Source organism: Myodes glareolus, chromosome 2, assembly GCF_982192425.1.
Source record: "Myodes glareolus chromosome 2, mMyoGla1.1, whole genome shotgun sequence".
NCBI lineage: Eukaryota > Metazoa > Chordata > Mammalia > Rodentia > Cricetidae > Myodes > Myodes glareolus.
Window position 1 is genome coordinate 88,440,848 of NC_142027.1, and position 10,850 is coordinate 88,451,697.

At 49.5% G+C, this 10,850-nt stretch overlaps 2 long non-coding RNA genes across 2 annotated transcripts; both read right to left on the minus strand.

Annotated features, from left to right (window-relative positions):
- Window positions 1-1,370: 1,370 nt before the first annotated feature.
- On the minus strand, window positions 1,371-10,753 carry LOC146895543 (uncharacterized). The gene is made up of 2 exons (XR_015000510.1): window positions 10,618-10,753; window positions 1,371-2,571 (listed from the first exon to the last, which is right to left on the minus strand). It is a non-coding gene; the product is annotated as an uncharacterized LOC146895543 (long non-coding RNA).
- On the minus strand, window positions 6,419-10,373 carry LOC148123053 (uncharacterized). The gene is made up of 2 exons (XR_015736923.1): window positions 9,931-10,373; window positions 6,419-8,113 (listed from the first exon to the last, which is right to left on the minus strand). It is a non-coding gene; the product is annotated as an uncharacterized LOC148123053 (long non-coding RNA).
- Window positions 10,754-10,850: the final 97 nt, after the last annotated feature.

A 10,850-nucleotide genomic window follows, 5' to 3' on the forward strand; every position in this document is an offset into this window, starting at 1 on the left:
GAGAGATCTAAGCCAACAGATGCTCACAGCAGTTTGAATGGGGGTGGTGCCCCAGTCTTGGGCATTCGTACCCTTGCTCCTCAGCTGTCGACACGGTTTGGAGATGTTCAGGAGGTGTGACTTTGCTGGGGGAATCGCAGGTTCTAGACTCACACAGGGCAATGCCGATAAGGCCCGCATGTGTCCAGTGGGCAGAAAGCAGGAGTAAGGAAAAGGAAGGTTGAGGTCGGTGTTTTTATTGGGGTTTCTAGAGGAAGGTAAGACAAGGCAAGATGAATAAGTTAGGATTTGGTTGCTTCAGAGAGCTGTTTGGATGAGAAATGACCCCCAGGGGTTCACATGTTTTCAAGCTTGGTCCTCAGCTGGTGACCTGGACCTCTGGGAAGTGGAGCTCCTTAGAGGAAGTGGGTCCCTGGGGACCGGCTGTGAGGCTCCATAGCCCTGGGCCACTTCATGTTCACTACGTGGTCCCTGACGGGTGATGCAATGTGACCAGCTGGCCTCGCATCCTGCCACCTGATGCCATCTATGACCTCCCCATATGACGGATTGATCCCCTAGAACTGGGAACGGGAATCAGCCCTCCTTTAATGACCCAGGACTCGGCTTCTGATGTGTAAAAGCCGCCACGCAGAGGCAGACCTCCAGCTGGCACTTCAGGGGAGGTGTCACCACCTTTCTGCTTGGTGCGGCCCAGGACTAGGCAAGGAGACCAACCACCGCTGATGGCCCAAAGCAGCCAGTCCTATCCCATGCAAGTGTTCTGTCGATTCAAACCATATCCCAGTGCCACCCTTGGTTCTCATGAACTAAACCAGTCTTCCCAGGAGCCGTTTGCATTGCCTCTGGCCGGCTTTCAGGATCTCACAGTCAGAACAGTCTCCTGACCCCCACCAGCCTCAGCACCCCGGAACACTGAATGCCCCGCCCAGTGCTTAAGAAGATGCCATCAAAGAGCGGAGGAGTAAAGCTCACCAGGATCATCCCACGGGCCCGGGTAGTCATGTGTGTGGATTTAGGCAGACAGAAGCAGTGAGCTCAGCCAACCGCACAGCCACAGCCCAATGAGGTAAGCCTGGATGGGAGGAAGGAAAATTTTCCATTCTGGTTCGGTCATGACTAAAGCTGTCAGGAGTCAGCACAGTAAATATGAATGTGAACTTCTTTGCATAAAACATCTTTGCAAATCTGGGCTTTCACTGCTCCATATGTTCCTGCCTCGGCTTTCACACGGCTTTGACAGTTGTAACCACAGGGAAAAAAACGATCTGAGGCATGCTCGCTGTATTTTGTTCGCTTATTTAACAAACATTCAATAGTACTTATTTATGCCTGGCACTGTTTTTAGAATGTTATGCATAACCATGACACAGCGCTGTTTATCATTTATTTATTCATTCATTCAGTGAAAATAAATTGGATATCTTTATGAAGCCACAATGTGCCTGGAATAAAAAGGCATGGGATGGAGCTGTTCTTTTCCTAGTGAGAGATACAGAGACATGCAGGAATGGCAGTATTTCCAGAAAATGGTGAGATAAGGCAGGCACCACAGAGGTCATGTGCCCCTAGGACGAGGAGGGGTCATCTGACTTAACCTCATGTGTAATGTCTGTCGCATTAAAATGTGAGCAGAGATCTGTAAAGTGAGACGAGAGCCACACGGCAGGAACAGCCTTTGTGCACCGTGGTGGAAATGCCAGCCCCACCTTCCAAGGAGTCTCAAGCCACGTTTTCCACTTCTTCAGCATGTATGTGGGAATCAGGAGTCTGTTGGGTTTCGCTGTCGTGAAGCATCTGAGACTCACAGCCTCAGAGCACAGATTTAGGAGCTAGAGACGTGGATGGTGATTAAGAGCATGTCCTGCTCTTGCAGGGGACCAGAATTCAGTTCCCAGCACCCCTATCTGCTGGCTCACAACCCCCTGTAATTCCAGTTGCAGGGGAATTGTCACCCTCTACTGGTCTCTGTCAGTACTGCATCCGTGGGCACAAATCCACACTCTGTCTTCCCACCACGTACAAATAAGTAAAAATAATAAAATACTGAAAAAGAAGTGCCTGTAACTCCAGTTCCAGGGGTTGAATGCCCTCTTCTGACTCACTCCTATGGGCATTTGGCACGCGTGTGGTACACATACACACAGACAGGCGAAACATAAACGTAAAATAAATAATCAAAAAGTTAAAGCTTTAAAAACCTAAATAAAAGCCTTAAGAACCAACAAGTTTCCTTTCTTTTATGCATTGAGTCTAGAAGGCAAGATCAAGGGACAAGTTCTGTTTCTGGTATCTTCCTGGCTTGGGATGACCTTAATGGGTCCAACGATGGTATTTCTTTTTCTTGCCTGCCGCAAACTCCCTGGAGTCTCTTACAGGCCCCAGTTGTCACAACTGCTTGTCTGCTGCTTGATAAAACACTCTGCCAAGAGCAACTTAAAGGAGAGAGGGCTTGTTTAGTTTCAGTCCCAGTCCATCACCAGCTGCTTCAAGCTCCGGCTGTTCTGGCTTCTCTGCCCTGATGGATGGAACTGTGAAGCCACATCCAGCAAAACACTGAAGAGCAAGGGGCTGAAAAGGAAGTGAGAAAATACCTGAGACTTTCAGGTGCCACATTCAGCAGGCAGAGGTAGCCAATGGGTAGGAGGACTGTGGTGGGGTGGCAGGGAAGGAGGGCCAGGGTGGGGAGGGATGAAAGACAGTCTTGGATGCCTTCAGCATTCTGGAGAGAGGGATGGACATGCCCCATAGGATGACAGACACATCTCATTGGATGATGGAGGCAGGAATGAGCACATTCGGTAGGAGGAAGAGGTTCCCTGAGACACCGGTGGAAAGTCTTATGGAGAGGCTGGATGGAGTTGGGTAGTCTGGCTGAGAGCCTGGCAAGAGTCTGGGCTGTATCTAGATATATAGGGATCATCAGTCTTAGGGGCCACTAGAGCCAAAGGTTTGAACAACATCATCCATAAAAGAGGAAGCTGCCAAGGACGGAACCCTGAGACTCGGAACAAACAAATGGCCTGAGATGAGAGAAAATAACCAGTAATAGACAAGAGGTGGCAGGCACTGTCTTGTGATGACTTTGGGGCGCAGTGTGTGGGTTGTCAGTTGTTGAACTCACAGAAGTCCCCTGATGGGGGCATCACACACACACTTGGGTGACGTTTGCTATGGGCTAGACACTGTTTAGAGTGCTTTGCCTACAAACCCCACAGTTTGCATGTGATGCAGCTGGAACACACAGGGTTGATCCCAGTGTGCCCAGCATCCTGAACCTGAGCCCTTGGCTGTATTCCTGCCCTGCCACTCTGTAGTCTCAAATTGCACCAGATTTTAGAGGTGAGACCATCTAAAGACCTAGGGGTTTAAGAAACTGATTCTAGTTGACACAGTTAATGGGTTCTGAAGCCAGACATTAAATCCTAACTAAGTACATGAACTACCCCACAACTTCTTCAGGAGTTTACTGGGGCGAGGGGGGAAGGGCAAGGACAAGGCTGATATGGAGACATCGGAACAGGAAATGTCTGCCAGCTTTGCAATATGGAGGCCACTGATGTTTTATTAGGGTCAGTTTCAATGGTGCCCCAGGGTGAGATGGCAGAGAAGGGATTTACACAACTCTTTGGGTGAGTTTGACTTAGGGAAAAATAGCCAATATGGGAGGTGAGATAAAAGAATAAAGACCATTTAATGTAAGAGAGAGGAAGACAACAGATATTTGTATTCTCTCTCTCTCTCTCTCTCTCTCTCTCTCTGTGTGTGTGTGTGTGTGTGTGTGTGTCATGTGCATGTGTGTTCCTGTGGATATGTGCACACATACAGGAATACAGGAGGGTTTTAAGCACAGGTGTGCATCGGTGTACAAATGTGGAGGTCCCAGGTCAGTGCCGGGTGACTTTCTCGATCACTCTCTACCTTATATTTATGAGACAGGCTCTCTCAGTGAACCCGGAGCTCATCAATTCAGCCGGGTTGCCTAGCCAGTGAGCTCCATGCATCTACTCGTTTTCCACCACCTCAGGTCACAGACGTGTGCCCCTGTGTCAGGCCCAGCTTCTATATGGGCGCTGGGGATCTGAACCCAGAGACTCCCTCTTGTGTGTCAGCCCCAGATACTTGCCCTCTGACAGGAAAGTCTAGGAGTGAATGCAGCGGTGGTGTGAACTGGTCTGTGAGAGTTTGAGTTAAGCTCTCTGCGTCGCTCAAGGTTGTCTCAGAACCGATAAGATGAATCTCTAGGACAAAGGGGATGCCTCAGATTGGCCTTTAGGATATGGCTGGAGTCGTGCAAAAAGCAGTGAATCTCAGCAGCTCCAATCTGGTGCCAGAAACCTAAAGGATTGCCGGAGAGCTTCTGGCCTTCAGTCTGTGTTGGAAGCCTGAAGAGCATGGTCTTTAGGGAAGGAATCAGCAGTTGCTGCAGCTCAGAGTAGATGAATTCACCAGCAAGAGCGAAAGCCAAGCAAGGAGAGAAGGCAAAGCCTTCTTTCTTCCATGTCTCTTCATCAGAAGCACTGCCTGCGTTGGCGGGTGCCCCCCCCCATTGATTAAGACAGTCAAACAATCCCCAGCAGATACACTCACAGATGGAGACAATCCATCGACTCGCTCTAGGTGACTCTGCCTTGTGTGAAGTTGACCATCAAAGGCGACCATCGCAGTCACTGGACGGGACCGTTGAAAGCTCTGCAGCTAGAAGGCTGCCTCCATGTTTTGATGATGTAACTAGCACCCCAGTAGGGGCTCTTGAGGATGGCGAGATCTTCAGGCTGTCTCCTCTTAACTAGAAGCCTAACCATGCTCTCTCTCTCTCTCTCTCTCTCTCTCTCTCTCTCTCTTTCTCAGTGTAACATCAATGCTCTTTTGTGAACTTAATTGTAGTCTAAACAATTCAGATGCATATATTTAGCTGTGGGATGTGCTTTCCCAGTATCAAAGACTCAAACCGTAAGAATTTACTGCTGATGAGAGCAAGGAAAAAGAAAGGTTGGGTCCCCTTGGAACACAATGACATACTGTCAAAGGTTTTGTCAACTTGACACAAATCCAGACATAGCTGGGAAGAGGATACCTCAGCTGAGGAATTGCCTCCATCATACTGACTTGTGAGGGTGTTGTCTTGATTCGTAATTGATGATGCAGGAGGGCCCAGCCCACTGTGCATGGTATTGTTTCTGGGCAGGTAGGCCAGGGCTGTATAAGAAAGCCTGAAGCAAGCTAGCGAGCAGTGTTCCTCTGAGGCCTCTGCTTCATTTCCTGCCTCCAGGCCTTGTCTTCCTTTGATAATGGACTGGACTGTAATTTGTAAGCCAAATAAACCCTTTCCTCTCCCAGATTGGTTCTGGGCAGTGTTTCTTCATAGCAACAGAAAGAAGACCAGGACAGACAGGTATCTAGAGCCTTGCATAGTCTTGTGCCTCTTATCCCAATAATTCCATTTCTGAGGGGTGGAGTGCTGAAAAGAATTAAAGTGTGACGACATATCATTGTAGTAAGGGAGAAAACAAAGCGAGTTTCGTGTTCCAGGAAGGAAAAGCCTAGACAAGCAAGAGCTCCTTCCTTTGATGGAAAATGGTGTAGTGGTGTGAAGTACAGTTTAAAAAGCCAAAGCCATTTGAAACACAGCCTGCATTTCCTGTTAAAGGAGAAAAGAAGAATAAAAATTCTACACTAGGGACTGAAGAGATGCTCAGTGGTTATGAGCCTTACTGCTCTTGCAGAGGACCCAGGTTCAGTTCCCAGCACCCACATGGCACCTGTAACTCCACTTCCAGGGAATCTGGGCTGTGTTCTTCTGGGTTCTATAGGTATTGCACTCTGACACGCAGGGAAACATTCATACACAAAAGACAATCACTTAAAATCCTCAAGAAAATAAAGAATAAATGAAATATTGTAGAAAAGTTTTTGTTTGATTCAATTAAACCCAGGCTCTGTGGAGACAAATTGAATATAGTCTCTGAATTCTACTTGCCTTTCAGGTTCTACCGTCAGGTTTCCTCAGTGTTGCCAGGAGTCTCCTGCCCGCTCAGGCACGTTTACTGAGAGCAGAGAGCTTCCCTCAGTCAGTGTTAACTGTTGGGAAACTTGCCTGCTCCTCCGTTAGACTACAAGTGTGTGGTTCTTTACCCTTCTTCTTTTAATTAAATTGAAAGGGACAACCGTCCTTTCATCCCTTAGGAAACTTGTGAGCGCATAGCTACAGCACCCAAATATCTATAAACTGATGATCAGATTCTCAGTCCACGAAGGAGGCCAGCTGGGGGTCTTCCGGCTTGAATCCAAGCACATAGCCACCCAAGGGCCCCCGGGGCAGCAGAAACAAGAGAATCAAGAAATATAATGCACAAGGGGATGCAGAAATGTCCCGCGCTACCGTCTCGCCAGCAAGAACCACGCGGTACACATAGGATACTTCTGCAGTAAAGCTTTAATGCCCCTTGGGAGAGCGGGCATCAGCCAACATGGCGGAGACCCAGATAAGATGGAACCCATCCCTTATATAGGAAACAGACCCTGCTTTGGACGTGTCACTCTTGGATAGGTCCGCTGCTCCCAGTCCCAGGTGATGCCTCGGGAGTAGGCGGGGACTCAGTGGGAAATTACCGAGCACATGTGCGTTCACCTGGCGGTGAAGCCGGATGTCAGCGCCATCTTGATAATGGAGAATGTGGCTGCGGCCTTCTACATCTCCCCCTAATTTTACTTCTTTGCAGAAAGGCAACTCCCTAGGAAGGTAAAGATAGAGGTCGCACTTCCCAAAATGAAAACATAAAAAATGGGCTTACACGGAATCTGTCCCTAGGCTCATGACACCTGGAACCTATCCAGCCTGCCCTCTGCCAATTTTCTGGGAAAGGGAATATACGGCAGGAAACCCTTAAGCAAAGCGACTTATCTCTCAGAGAGGGCCATTCTCTGTGCGATGCTCTTCAGCTCGACAACCTTCAGGGCTAGCTAAGCCAAGCACTCCACCCTGTGCAATGGACCACAGTCCTAGGGGTGCAGGAGCTGGTTGGCTTAAACCTTACTGCTTTAACATAGATAACCACACATCAGTAGAGGCCCCCTGTTCCAGGGCAGCCAGCGCTTGTGCAATAACCACTTTGTCCCTACGATTTTGGGATTTGAGTCAGCAGACCATCCAGAGGAGAAACACTATTCCATAGCAGGACCGTTCCAAAACACTCCCACCCCCACCCATTCTTTGAAGTAGGGGATGAAGGACACGATCCAGGACTGGAGTCCTACGGCCAGGCTTATAAATCATCTCTAGGATGGTATGAGGGGCCCCAGAGTCATATTGGTTGTAAAAAGTCGAGGAAACACCGCCATCCTATGGCTGACTGGTAACAGCTTCGGGAAAGCTGAGAGTGTCCTCCATCGGTGCTCTGTCATCCATCTGCAAAATGGCAGGAGGAACAGCAGCCAGGTCCTCAGGCGAATCCGTGTGTTGTGGATCACTCTTCACTGTTCGGGTCAATCGCTCTGGCAGCCAGAATGGGCTTTCTTGATCCTGTGGGAAGACACAAACAGCTCCCCTGGATCTCAATAAGATGGGATCCGGGCCTTTCCATTCATTAGAAAGCACATCTTTCCACTTAACCAACTCTTTGGGCCGCTGCGGATCCGAACAATGTCGTGTTGCAGCATTTTGGCCATTATCATCCAGATTTAAAAATTTTATGGTGAACAGAGCCATGGCGATGGCCATTCTTGGCATCGGGGGCAGTTCCTTTATTATTCCCCCCCTTTTTGTTTAAATAGATATTTATCCAATTTTTAATTTAAATAACCATGGCATTTTGTAACCTGTCTTGAAGATACCCATAGTGTTTAGCAGAAATAACTGACAGGATAAGGGAAACTGATAGCAAGCAATAACTGACAAAACAAGGGGAAATCTAGCAGCATAGCAATGGCACAGCAACAACAACATTGCAATGTACAACAACAACACAGCAATAACTGACAGACCAAGGGCAGGAGCTGGACCATCCCTCAGGAACCCGCCAGCTCCGCAGCAATCAGGCCAGACAGCTCCATAGCAGAGGCTTTGTCCTCAGGCCTCTGGACAGATGAATCCACAGCATGAATAGTAGCATTTCTAGAAAAAAACACATAAACTCTTCTCCCAAAATAACATTTAAGAGTATTAAAAAACTCAGTGTAAAAATTTAGCACAGTCAGTACTGGAAGTAGGCTGGTCTTGAACTTAGAGACCTATAGGTCTCTGTTCTAAAGAGCAATCTTGTTTGTCTGTGTCATTATAGTAGGCCTTAGAATTAAACCATTTTAAATCTGGCACAGATGAGATTATTGTTTTAAAAATATGAGAAAACCGTTTTCCTGTTTCCAGCCTGGAGTCCTAAGATGACGTGGCCATTGGGGAACCCATATGGGGATCTCTGTTTTTTACGGTATGGGCCGTGTTGCCCCAGTGGCGCCTAGGAAAAACCCAGGCCCTGTTTGTTGATATTAGATTTAAGATTTATTGGCTCCCGTATTTCTTGCTGGTACGGTGGCCTCGGGCTCCAGAGCCCGCCCGTCATCCAAGGGCTGTGTGCGGCCCTGGGCCTGCTCGCTGCGCAGCTCCCTGTGTCCCACTGTGCGGCTCCGCCTGTCCCAGGCCAGGAAGTGGCGGCTCCACCCCCAGGCGCCCCTGCCTTCCCCGCGGGGCTAGCCTAGTTCTCTGAGGCTGTGTTGGTGGCGGAGTGTGGCGGGAGCCGACACTCAGACCTAGGCGGCACAGGCCGCAACATCTCAAGGTCCGCGCCAGAGCCGCTGCGGCTCAAGGAGCCGCTGGGAGAGGCGGCGAACAGGGCCGCTTCCCTACTAGCAAACTCTCAACACCTGTGTCACAGCAAAAGCAGCTGTAAACAAACTCTCACAGACCCAGCCAACGACCCAATCACTTTAAAAATCTAAGGGCCCTTCGCATCCACCTCCCTGCGGATCCTGAAACACCAGACAAGCCAAGCGTATACACAGTAATCTTTTAGGAGGACTTGAGTTCTTAAAATGCTAAGCAGTTCTTAAAAACTTAAGTCGCACTATGTAGATGTAATACGGTATTGTCTGTTTACTGCATCTAAACCTTAATTGCGCTTTTATTATGATAAATACGACCAGCCCTGCCTGAAGTCAGCATCGTTTAGCATAGCCAAATGGAATTAGAGCCATTTTACCCTCAGAGACCCTCACAGTTTTAGGTACATTGTAAGCCTTTTGGCCCGGCTGCCTGTGGCACCGCTGTGACATCCTCCAGGCCAGGCACCAACCGAGCCGCACCAATTGAGCCAGCGCAACGTGCTCCCCACCATAGCCACAGAGCAAAGCTCCGCTCCAGCCGCCCTCCAGCCCCAGCTGCACCCATTCCGTGCCCAAACCGGTGTACGGAGCAAAGCGGAATTCAGAGAAGCAGGCTTGCTGGTCTGCAATCATTAAAAGGACCTCATTTAATCTTTTAGGGAATTTGGGCGTCGTTTAGTCTCTTTGCTGCTTCCTGCTGTTATTGGGCCGTTGCATTCTTAGGGGTATACACTACAACATTTCAGGAGGTCTCGGTGATTCAAACCACACAAATCTCAAGTACACCCTTAGGCTCTCCTTTTCTGTGGAGACGAAAACAGAACCTCTTTCCCAAAACATCATATCCTTAGCAGTTTCTAAGTTTAAATATCTTTCTCCTATCCAGTACACAAAAGACAACACGAACAACACAACACAAAGCCTTCGACCCTGTAAATCAGCCTTCTCCCCCATCTCCACTCTCCCAAAATCACCGGGAGGTCCTTTTTAACTTATTTTCTTTTCTGTCTCCCCCATTCTTTACCGGAGGGTCCTTTTTAACTTATCTGGGTGCGCGCACAACCTCCCACTGCTGCTCAGTTTCTGATATGCTCTCTGGACTTTAGAACGTACCTCTCTGAGCACGCATGCCTACAGTTCTGAATCCTCCTTGTGTCCAAGGGGTCTCCGGTGGTGCAAAGTTCTTCTTTTTCTTTTTCTTCTTCTTCCCGGGTATCGGCACCAGATGTCCCGCGCTACCGTCTCGCCAGCAAGAACCACGCGGTACACATAGGATACTTCTGCAGTAAAGCTTTAATGCCCCTTGGGAGAGCGGGCATCAGCCAACATGGCGGAGACCCAGATAAGATGGAACCCATCCCTTATATAGGAAACAGACCCTGCTTTGGACGTGTCACTCTTGGATAGGTCCGCTGCTCCCAGTCCCAGGTGATGCCTCGGGAGTAGGCGGGGACTCAGTGGGAAATTACCGAGCACATGTGCGTTCACCTGGCGGTGAAGCCGGATGTCAGCGCCATCTTGATAATGGAGAATGTGGCTGCGGCCTTCTACACAGAAAGCCTCGTGGGAAAGTGGCAGGCGGTTCATGGAATGATGCTGACTGGGTGGGAACCCCCGCCAGGAAGGACCAAGAGAAGGAAACGCCAGGTCATCTAGGTAGAGAGGGAGGAAGCTGAAGATTTAGACTGCGCATGCGGTGAGGGAATCTAGACGCACACGGAACTCCCAGCCTGAGCTCTGACTGCCCCTGGGCCCCACCCAGGTGAAAAGGTTGGTCAAGGACCCTGGGAGCAGTGGTACCTGAGGGATGGATGGGCACTGAGCCAGGCCTGGGCATCTGTTGTGGAGAAGATGCTGCACTAGGCAGTGTGCACAGGCAGGGAGGGCCCCACGCGGGGGCTGAGTGTCTGACCCCGTTGGGATGACTAAGTTCGTCTTGGCTGTGAGCAGGCGAGGTGGGAGAGCGCCAAGTTATGAAACGCTGATTGCTTTGCTGGAGTGGAGCATCTGGGGTCCTGCCTGGGGGCCGGAGG